Source organism: Nicotiana sylvestris, chromosome 8 (genome assembly GCF_000393655.2).
Source record: "Nicotiana sylvestris chromosome 8, ASM39365v2, whole genome shotgun sequence".
Lineage (NCBI taxonomy): Eukaryota > Viridiplantae > Streptophyta > Magnoliopsida > Solanales > Solanaceae > Nicotiana > Nicotiana sylvestris.
The window spans coordinates 144,932,766-144,944,552 of record NC_091064.1 but is presented as its reverse complement, the minus strand read 5'-3'; the positions used below and the strand labels follow the sequence as shown (position 1 = coordinate 144,944,552).

Genomic DNA, 11,787 nt, shown 5'->3' with positions numbered 1-11,787 from the left:
GGAGTTAGACTAAGAATGTCATTGGTCGTCTATTGATGCAGGGCTTTACCTGCTAGTTTTTACTATACCAGCCATCTATTTCGTATTTCGTATTCTGTATTTCATATCTCTTATATTGCTGTTATTTTATTATGCATTTTTATGGTACTAATATATCGGCTCCTGTTGCTTTTTTGAGCCGAGAGTCTCCTGGAAACAGCCTCTCTACCCATCGGGGTAGGAGTAAGGTCTGCGTACATATTACCCTCCCCAGACCTCACTTGTAAGATTATACTTGGTCATTGTTGTTGTTGTTGGAGTCCAATTTCGGATTTCTTAAGCCGATTTTCCCCTAGCCCAATCCCTTAACCCTAAGCCCCTTCCCCTGCACAAAAAAGACAATGCACACACACTAAAAGAAAGAAAGAAACGGACGAGAAACAGAGGCTCACCCACAGCCCTTCACCAAAAAAATCTACCGCCTCCAACTTCTTATTCTTTGATCTTTCTGGTCATTTTTTAATGGTGTCACTGATGAATCTTTTGCTATTAAATGAAACAATATCCTTGTCTTTTATTTTCCCCCAATTTCCTTGCCAAAATCACCACGATTTTTTCCACCAACTCCTAAATCTAGAAACTTCACCCACCAGCCATACACTCACGTAGATAGGGAGGGGAAGTCATGCATGAACAGGGAGAGGAGCTTTGGACAGAATGAACACAAGAAAATGTTTCTATATTTGGGAGTTAGTTCATGGTTGAATTCAAGGAAAATATGTTCTGTTTCTTCTGTTTAAATTTCGGATTTCATTTTGAAATTATGGAGTTTGTTTGGGTCGTATTTGAGTTTGAGTTCATCGGCGAGATTCGAGTTTCTCCGGTGAAGTTCGGTCAGTCTTGCTTGCCGAGGTTCTGTTTCTAATCTTATTGCTTGTGAGCTTCAAAACAGTCCGAGCTTTTGAATTTCAAGTTCGATTGAAGGTCCATCTCGTTCTCCTTCTATTATTATGCTAATTGTGTGTTATTTTGGTTGAATTTCTTGTGATTGAGTTACAGTTAGTCTTTTCTTTAATTGAATGAATTTCATTGGTTGAATACATTTGGGATATAAATTGATGAAATAATATATGTGATGAACAGTGATTAATTTGTGAATTAGACTTGAAATTTAAGATGAAGTAATTTGGAATTGGGATTAACTTCACATTCTTGTTTTATCAAATGGGTCGTGGGCTTAGACACTTAACTTGAAAGAGAGATTAGAACATGAATATTTTGTTTAGTTTTATTTTATTGCATTGATCGGTAGGAGCATGTTTAGGCCGTCAACACTCGGGTAGGAAAACTTTAGGCTTGTTCTTTTCTTTTATTCAAGGTGAGTGGTCGTTCCTTTAGTTTATACTTAGGGGAATGCCCCGTAGACTTCGTAAATATATTTATCCGGGGAATGCCCCGTAGTGAATGTAAAATGAGGTCGAAACATCATCGATGGAGCATTAGCTTAGTATAGTATAGAACTTTTAGAACTTTTAGTACTTTTATTTTTATTTTTATTTTATTAGGTGGGGACGACCTCGAGTCTCTTGCGGGTTTATTTCATTTTTTTGTAGTGTTTTTTCCTCAGTTAGAATATCCTTTAAAGCCAACTACATCATGTACGAACCGTACTAGTTACGGAACTCGGGGAATGCTTAACACCTTCTTCCCGAGTCAAATAAGCCCTCTTACCTAGAATTTCTGGTGCAGTCAGTTTTTAGAGTCAAATGTGTTTTGAGGAAAAATTCATTTTTTTTAAAATGGTGACCTGACGCACCGAAACCAAATGTTAGGTGGCGACTCTGAGAAAAATCTCTTTTAAACAAATGTTTTGTCACTTTCTAACTGAAAACCCTTTTGAACTTCAAAAATCACTTTATCTATTTTAAATGGGTTAGTGAAGTAAAAAACGGGGTGTGACATGGAATATGGTTTGACATAAGTGTGGGGTTTTGAGTGTTAAATTGTATGCGTTAAAAGTATTTAGGGAGGTGTAGTCACTCTTATAGCTAAATGTATCATACCCGTCCTGCAGCCTACAGTACCACCATTTAAAGTTCTATTTGATCCTTGACTGAATGAGCTCAAATTAGTAGAGTAGTACACTATGGGCAAGCCTATGGTTCATCTTTTGTGGCATATGAATGTTGTTTCTGAGAGTAGTGAATTCTTTCTATTTGAAGTTCCTAATCGTTCTCAATTTTTATTTTGTGTGGAATTACTCTTTATTGTTGTGTGAGGGCACTTGATTCATAAAGGAAAGGCAATACTGTTGACTTATGTTAGAGTAAGTGACTGAGTTGTAAATAATTCATGGTGCTTTTGAGTCAATTTTTGAGGTGAAGATGTTACACTATTGTGCATAGTCTATTTTAAATATTCTAAGTGTAATGAGTTTGAAGAGTTGCTTAAAAAGGTAGTGTCCATATAATGATTGGTTTGATTGCTCGAGGACGAACAATGATTTAAGTGTGGGGTGTTGATGGTAGGGTATAATCTCATGTTTTAGTCACTTATTGCACTCTAATTCACTGTACTTTGATTGTGTTTGAACTTTAATTGCTAGTGTTTTGCACTAATTGTGTATTTTATGCCTTGTAGGAGTGATTACGAGCTATGTAGATGTTGTGGAACTAATTCGAGCTATTTGGAGCTTTGAAGTCTGAGTAAAAGCCTAAAGGAATAAGTCGGGATCGCGTTCGAGGGTCAAGGATCACTTCTAGACGTCAAAATTCAAGGAAAATAATCTGCTAAAAAAATACACTAGTGCGACACATTGTGTGATGCATCAATGTAAAAATCTGTGAGAAAATAGCAAAGTTCAAAGACTGGGTTTTTGGGTTATGTCAGGATAAGCACTAATTCTACGCACTTTGCTACGCACAGTGCGACACATGAAAAGCAATAAGTTTGCAAGTTTTCCTATTTCGGCTAGGAAAAGGGAATTTTGCCTAGGCCCGACCCTATTTGGTATAAATACATGGAAAACGGTAATATTTGGACTTTTGACACATCTTAGACCTAAGGAAGCTAAGGAGGATGTGGAGAAGCAAAAGCACAAGGATTTCATCATTCAATCCTCACTCAAAACAAGAGTTTGAATCGTTTTATGTTTTCCTCTTATTTAAACTTTGTTATGATGAATTAATCCATATATATGGAGTAGTTCTATTTAGGGTTTGATGGATTTGGTATATTGATACTTGTTTGTGGATAATTAACTCTAGCTTTATGTATTGAATCGTTTTGGATGTTTTAACTATTGCATCTTTATTCACTTGTTCATGTAATCGAGAGAGGCATAACTTGTGATATTGTTGCATTATATTTTGTTAGTTAAAGTCATTAATTCTTCTTAGTAATCGGAAGAGGCTAGTTGAATTGTTGATTAAACTTAATTAGAAGGATAATCGAGAGAGGTTATCCTAAAGACCAATCCACTACGAATTCTTGCATATCTTCACGTGCTTAAAATTGGTTCCTCTTGTGAGGTTGAGACTTAATCGAGAGAGGAGTTTTTACTAATCAATTGAACTAATAACCAAGTAAATTCAAGAGACTCACTTTAACATTAGAAGTGAATTATCTAGAGTAAATTCCCAAACATTTATCTTGCACCTATCCTATCAACCCTATCTTCTCCCAATTGATAACTTCATTTGCTCATTACTTGCGTTGATTTTCATTAGTCAATAAGTTGCACTATTAGTTAGTTTTAGTTTTAAATGACATCAACTTCAATTGTTAATCATCTTGAATAGCAATTTAACTGCAAACTACGATAATATTGTTTAAATAGTATCCATGTTGATACGATATTATAATTTACTATATGCGATTAGCGAGCATAATTTAGTGTGTGTCCAGAGCACGACACCTTCCTACTCAATGCATCGGCCACTGCATTGGCCTTCCTCAGATGATATAATATGATAAAATAATAGTCTTTCAACAACTCTAACCATATCCGCATCCTCAAATTAAGGTCTTTCTGCTTGAACAGGTGCTGGAGACTCCAATGGTTAGTATAGACCTCACAATGAACACCGTACAGATAGCGCCTCCAAATCTTCAGCGTGTGAACAATAGCTGCCATCTCTAAATCATGATCATGGTAATTCTTCTCATGAACCTTCAACTTCCAAGATGCGTAGGTAATCACCCTACCATCCTGCATCAATACCACGCCAAGCCAAATACATGATGCATCACAATACACGGTATAAGATCCTGAACTTGTAGGCAACACCAACACTAGAGTTGTGGTCAATGCAGTCTTGAGATTCTGAAAGCTCAACTCACACTCGTCAGACCATCTGAAAAGAGCATCATTCTTGGTCAACTTGGTCAATGGGGCTAAGATAGATGAAAATCTCTCCACGAACCGGCAATAATAACCCTCCAAACCTAAGAAGCTCCGAATCTCTGTAATTGAAGTAGGTCTAGGCTATTTCTGAACTGCCTCGATCTTCTTGGGGTCTACTTTAATGCCCTCGGAAGATACAACATGGCCCAAAAAGACAATCGATTCAAATCTGAACTCACACTTTAAAAACTTGGCATATAACTGACGATCCCCTAAAGTCTAAAGTACGATCTGAAGATGTTGCTCATTGTCACACCTCCTTTTCACTACCCCCGAGAGGGTATAATGGAGTTTTTTCCAATTTAAGTGACAATCGAAACTGAATTATTCATTTAAAAATTAGAGTCGCCACTTGGGATAATTTATGGTGTCCTAAGTCACCGGTTAAAATCTCGAATCGAGGAAGTTGACTCTATTTACGGTCTGCGAACACAGAAATCTGGGTAAGGAATTCTGTTAACCCGGGAGAAGGGTTAGGCATTCCCGAGTTTCGTGATTTTAGCACGGCCGCTTTAATCATACTTGGTCTATTAAAATTGTTTAATTACTCAATTAGAACCTATGTGCATTTGCCTCTTTTAATTAAGAAATCATCTTGAAATGGGTCACGCGCGTGTACCCATTTGTTTGGTGCGTCAAAAATCATGTCACGCGAACGTGTCCATAATTAGTAACGCCTTATTATTATTAAGAAAAGTTTGGTCAAAGTTGCACGAACGCATACTCCGATTTTGTTTTTAAAATCCTAATCCCGTCACGCGAACACATACGCAATAACAATGGTATATTAAACGGGCCTAAAACAACTATGAACATTTGTCATTTTTATATCTAGGTTATAAAATTAATACGAGGGCCATGTATGATTAAATAATGGATGGCACACCTCAGACTATATGAACTAAATTTAATTTAGCGGCCTATTAACAACAATTTTATTATTAAGAAAGTTTGATCGAAGTGCGTGAACGCATACTCCGAATTGGTTTTTAGAATTGTAATCATGTCACGCAAACGTGTACACAATCACAATTGTATATTGAACATGCTTAAAGCAAACTACAATGTTTATGAATATTATTCTTTCGAAATTTGGGATTATTAGCCCTATAAACTATTAACAAACTACTATGAATTATTTACAACTTAACTGGTTCTTACTATTCTATTTCAAGGATTTGTTGAAACTAATTGTAGATGAAACAAAAGAAGTTAGAACAAGAAGATATCTATTTGGGAAAAAAGAAAAAAAAATAGACAATAACACTATCAGAAGCGAACAGAAGCAGTAAACAAAAGCATTTCGAAATGGTAATGTATAATAGCATTTTCAAACAAGTAGACTCTTATTACACCAAATCACATTGATTATAACTAAATATGAGCGTCATGTTCTACAAGGGCACAAAGAGAGTTTAACGGAACTTTTTTCTACTAAAAATAACACTAAAGTTTACCACAGAATATTAGAGGGCATTTTACAGGTTCATCCATACAAAAACGTTGCAATTCTTGAGCCAATTCGGCACCAAATCTTATCAGAAACAAATCCACTAAGTACTAATACTAACAAGAACATAAGGAACGGCTAAAGAGATAAAAGAACCTCGATTCCGACTGCCTCAACGGCACTGAACAGACCCAACGAACAGAGCTAGCGACCTACGAACGGGTTTTAACGGGACTCGATCTCAACGAAAACGTTACACTAAATGGAACGACGAACTTGTAACTCAGTCGACAACCCCAAACGAGCTCTCCACGAGCTTTAAACGAACTCCATTGACGAAACGAAATTTCGTCGCCGGTTTCCGGCCATTTCCGGTGGTGATGGAGTTCAGTCGAGGAAGAAGAAGCAGCAGCATCTCCAAGTCGAAGAAGGAGCTCAACCCTTTTTGTGTGGGTCTTTTCAATCAAAAAGCAAATAGCCCAGCCTTTGGTCTTTGGTTAGCTTTCTCGTTTTTTGTGTATTTTTGCTGAAGAAAAAGATGAATAGCGGTGGGGGTCCATTTTTGGGGTGTCAGCGATGCTCAGCTTTTGTTGAGTGTCTTAGGGGTCTATGTTTCATGTATTTGCGCTGATAGCCCTTACGTCTTAGGGGTCTAGGTATTTATAGGATTTTTTAGGTTAAGGGGTATGAGCCTAGGAATTATGAGCTAGATCCGGAAATTACGCTTAAAAATGGGTTGTTTGAGCCCAAATTTTATTCTTTCCCCGCGAACGAGACTAAAAATACGATCTCATTTATTAATTAATCCTACTTAAGTAAAATAACTATTAAAATAAAACTGACTATTAAAACAAAACTATTTTTGGTATTTTTCAAGATTTAAAATGACTACAAAACATTAATGAAACTATTTTTTTGTAATTTTTATTTTCTTGTAATAAAATAAAGTAAAAGAGTTAAAATTAATTTTGATAGCGATATTAGGCCTAAATTAAATATTTACATGCTAAAATATGAAAAATCTTGGGGAGGGTCAAAAATCACATGTCTACAGCTGCCCCTCTTTGACTGGAAATACGAAGGATTTTCAGACAAAGAACGACTAGACAGGTTTTTTGACCCGACCCTTATTTAAGGAGACCAAAACTAAGAGAAAGGGGAATGTGACCGACCCTGGTATCTGAGCTGCCTACATATCCTTGTCTATAAAGGAACCAGGCCACGTGTAGTTCAGAAGTAGAAACAGTGATAGAGTATACTAAGGTGGAGAGCCGGTCGAGGTGCCGTTCCACCGAGGTTCCGAGCCGCGGTCATGTTATTACATCAAAAATAAAAAAAATGAAAAAGACTAGCTAAGCCTGTCAACTACGAGTTATAAGATTCCTATCTATAAGTCTTCTTAAGCTTAATCTTGAGTCTTGAATGATTCTTCATGCAGACTTTGGATTTGAACCTTGACGCTTGCTAGTTGCAGGTGCTAGTTCATTCTTCTTTAGCTTTTCGGATCAAAACCGGACATACCATGCTTGTGACTTCAGTCATGTCTTGAGTAGCCCACATATTTCATCAACTTTTACATTTGGATTCACTTCTTGCCTTTCTTTCTTTTTTATTCTGGACTGTGACTAACTTCTGTTGATCACCTTGGAATGTTGACTCGCATTCTTACCATGAGCTTCTTTTGTTGCTGACTTGAATTGCATTCTGAAGTGAATTCCCTTATTCTCCAGGTAGGTGCCTAATTGCCAATACTCGAACTGTCTTCATTCAAAACTTGGACTGCATTCTCCTTGTTCTCCAGGTGGGCGCCTGATTGCCAATACTTGCACTATTTTTCCTCGAAACTTGAACTGTTTTCCCTTGTTCTCCAGGTGGGTGCCTGATTGCTGAACTTGAACTGTCTTTCTTTGAACATTGCTGCATTCCCTTGAAACTTGAACTGTCTTTCCTTGTTCTCCAGGTGGGCGCCTGATTGCTGAAACTTTCTGTGTTCCCTCGGAACTGCTTTCCCTTGAAACTTGAACTGTCTTCCCTTGAAACTTGAACTATTTTCCCTTGTTCTCCAGGTGGGCCCCCTAATTGCTGAAACTTTCTGTGTTCCCTTGTTTTCCATGTGGGTGCCTGCAATCAAAACAAATGAAACAAATGAAATTTTCTGTCCCAATTTGCACTAGGAAGATTTGTGAGTATTTAGCAATATTGTAAACCACTTATACTATTGATTCAATGATGAGAGTAAACTAAAGACTAGACTAAGATGTGCGTCTCCTATGAGTAAAACCAAAGAACTTTGACTAGCAAATGCTCTGCTAAAAATAAAACCTGAATAAACCAAACTAGGAAGTGCATCTCCTAGGGGTGAAACTTGAATGAACCAAACTAGGAAGTGCATCTCCTATGAATGAACTCTCAATTTAGGAAGTGTGTTTCCTAAAACAAAAATATAACCTGAAAACCCCTGACTAGGAAGTGCGTCTCCTAAAACAAAATATAATTTGAAAGACCCAGACTAGTAAGTGCGTCTCCTAGGGGTGAAACATCAATGGCTCAAACTAGGAAGTACGTCTCCTAGGAATAAACTTAAATGAACCAAATAGGAAGTTCGTCTCCTAGTGGTGAAACTTCAATGAATCAAACTAGGAAGTGTGTCTCCTATGAATGAACTCTCAATTTAGGAAGTGCGTCTCCTACAGGTGTATCCTGAAAGACCCAGACAAGGAAGTGCATCTCCTAGGGGTGAAACTCAATTTAGGAAGTGCGTCTCTAAAACAAAATATAATCTGAAAAACCCAGACTAGGAAGTGTGTCTCTTAGGGGTGGAACTTCCATGACTCAAACTAGAAAGTGCGTCTCCTATGAATGAACTCTCAATTTAGGAAGTGTGTCTCCTACAGGTAAATCCTGAAAGACCCAAACTAAACAGTGCGTCTCCTAGGGGTGAAACTTCAGTGGCTCAAACTAGGAAGTGCGTCTCCTATGAATGAACTCTCAAAACTAGGAAGTGTGTCTCCTACAAGTGTATCCTGAAAGACCCAGACTAAGAAGTGCGTCTCCTAGGGGTGAAACTTCAATGGCTCAAACTAGGAAGTGCATCTCCTAGGAATGAATTTAAATGACCAAAGCTTAGGAAGTGCGTCTCCTACCAAGTATAATCTGAAAGATCCCTACTAGGAAGTGCGTCTCCTGAAGGGTGAAATTATAATGACTCCAACTAGGACGTGCATATCCTAGGGATGAATTTAAATGACCAAGACTAGGAAGTGCATCTCCTAGTCGGTGAAAACTTCAATGACTAAAACCTGTATGATCCAAACTAGGAAGTGTGTCTCCTAGGAATGAACTTAAATGACCCAGACTAGGAAGTGCATCTCCTAGGGGTGATATGTGATCTTCCCAATAGCCTTTGCGTAGGCCGAACTGGGGCATTGCACCTGAAAAATTCAAGCTTCCAAGCTTTGATATGAACATAGCTTTCATCCTTATTTCAGACAAAGAAAACTTGTGAGTTTAAACATGGTGGTTGGTTTGTGGCCTTGACTATGAGGGCGACTGCTCCTTCACTTGCCATGATAACTTTGATTTCAACTTGAAAGACATTGCTTGTTTATTTACTAAACCACTTTTGTCTATCACCCTTATCATAGAAAATAACTCTGATTCATTCAGACTCAATACCTTCTATCTGTTGCATTTGCTCATGAATTGACATTTACCGAACCTTTTTATTTCTCATGAATCCCAAAGCACGCCGACTGTTATCCATTCAGTGCGTATACTGCTCTTTCCTAACTTATGTCGCTTTGATGTGCTAACCAGACTCCGCTTTGTGCAATTGGAAAGCTGGTAGCAGATTTTGAAGTCATTTCTCACTTGTTTTGACCAAACAGACTCAAGAAGGGGAAGTAAACAAGACAAAAGGAACAGAGTAAGGGACAATGGAAAGAGATGATACCTAACAAGAAAATTACAAAGTAGAAACTTATCAGATGTGGACACCAACTCTAATGACTATGACATGCACCTTTTGATTAAGTGGCCTAATCTGTCAAGAAAATCTAATGTCCAACTCTTGTTGTACCTCTGAGTCGTGAAACTAGGCTTCAATGCTCCGATTATCCTATCTGATTAACGATCCTTATTCGACTTGTAGTTCCCAAAGAGTTTTCACCATCAAGCCTCTCTCATTTTGTTCTTTCTCTCAACTTACCGTCGCCTTATGGTGCCTGTGAAGGTTTTCACCGATAAGACTCTCTCATTTTTGTTTTCCTTGTGTAGCACGGAGTGTTGCTCCTGATGCGAATCATACCTCTATCTTTCTCGACTTGGCACTCTCCAATATTGATCGGAAGGTCTTTTTTGGACCATAATGTGGACTTTGGATGGGGTTAGAAAGAAAGGATAAAAGCTCAAAACAACTTGAATGGGTTCACAATTACAACTTTTGGAATCAGATCTTTTACAGAACCACATCTTCTACCCCAGTTTCTTTGTCTGGGGGCTTTTGCATTTTTATTTTGATGGGACCGAACCGAGAGGCTTCCTACGTATCCTTAAAAGGAATCAGGTCGAACGTAGTTCATGATATTGGAATTACTTTGTTGCTGTTACTTTTTTCTTTTCCTTTCTCTTCTTTTTTTTCTTCTTTTTCTTTCTTTCTTTATTTCTTCTTTCTTTTCTTTTTTCTTTTCTTTTATCTTTTCTTTCTTTTCATTTTTTTCCATTCTTTCCTTTTCTTTTCTCTTTTCTTTCCTTCTTTACTTCTTTACTTACCTTTTGCGTTCGTGATTTTGAATTTCGCTACTGATTCCAAAAGAGGGGTATGAAAGGAAATAAATAAGACTCAAAGGGGTAACAAAGGATAAAGTGTTTAGATAGCAGAACAAAATGCCTTCGTCATTCCAATCTTCAAAACATGCCAAGTACAAACAAACACAATTTAAACCAAAGAAATTATACATAATATCTTGTGACTACATCAGAATTGATAGTCATGTCTACACATTTGCCTTCTATATCTGTTAAATACAAAGCACCATTGGATAATACTCTCGTTACGATGAACGGCCCCTGCCAATTTGGGGCGAACTTACCTTTTGCTTCAGCCTGATGTGGAAGGATGCGTTTCAACACTTGCTGACCTACTTCAAATTTCCGCGGACGCACCTTCTTGTTGTATGATCTTGCCATTCTCTTTTGATACAATTGGCCATGACACATTGCTTCCAATCCTTTTTTATCAATCAAACTCAATTGCTCCAGACAGGTTTTGACCCACTCATCATCATCAATTTTGGCTTCAGCAACAATCCGAAGGGATGGGATTTCAACTTCCGCGGGTATCGCTGCTTCTGTGCCATATACCAACAAATAAGAAGTTGCACCTACTAAAGTGCGAATAGTAGTGAGATAACCCAACAATGCAAAAGGCAACTTTTCATGCCATTGCCTGGAACCTTGCACCATTTTCCAAAGTATCTTCTTTATGTTTTTGTTGGTTACCTCGATTTCTCCATTCGCCTTGGGGCCGTATGGGTGGAATTTCGATGTGTAATCTTAAATTATTGACACACTTCTTTCATCAGATGAATGTTAAGATTAGCACCATTATTTGTGATGATCACCTTTGGAATCCCGAACCGACAAATGATATTTGCATGCACAAAACCGACTGTCGCACCTCCTTTTTACCGCGCCCGCAGGGGCGCGTGGAGGAGTTTTCTCCAATTAAAGGACAGTCGAAACGGGATTTATTTAATTATTTTAGAGTCGCCACCTGGGAATTTTAAGGCGTCCCAAGTCACCAATTTTAATCCCTGAATCGAGGAGAATATGACTCTGTTTATTATTCTGCGAACCAGAAATCCTGAGTAAGGAATTCTGTTAATCCGGAAGAAGGTGTTAGGCATTTCCGAATTCCGTGGTTCTAGCACGGTCGCTTAACTATTTTTATTAT

The 11,787-nt window shown here is 37.8% G+C and overlaps 1 long non-coding RNA gene across 1 annotated transcript; it reads left to right on the top strand.

The window, feature by feature from the left end:
• Positions 1–397: 397 nt before the first annotated feature.
• LOC104232922 (uncharacterized) lies at positions 398–3,277 on the top strand. The gene is made up of 2 exons (XR_712488.2): positions 398–963; positions 2,620–3,277. It is a non-coding gene; the product is annotated as an uncharacterized lncRNA (long non-coding RNA).
• Positions 3,278–11,787: the final 8,510 nt, after the last annotated feature.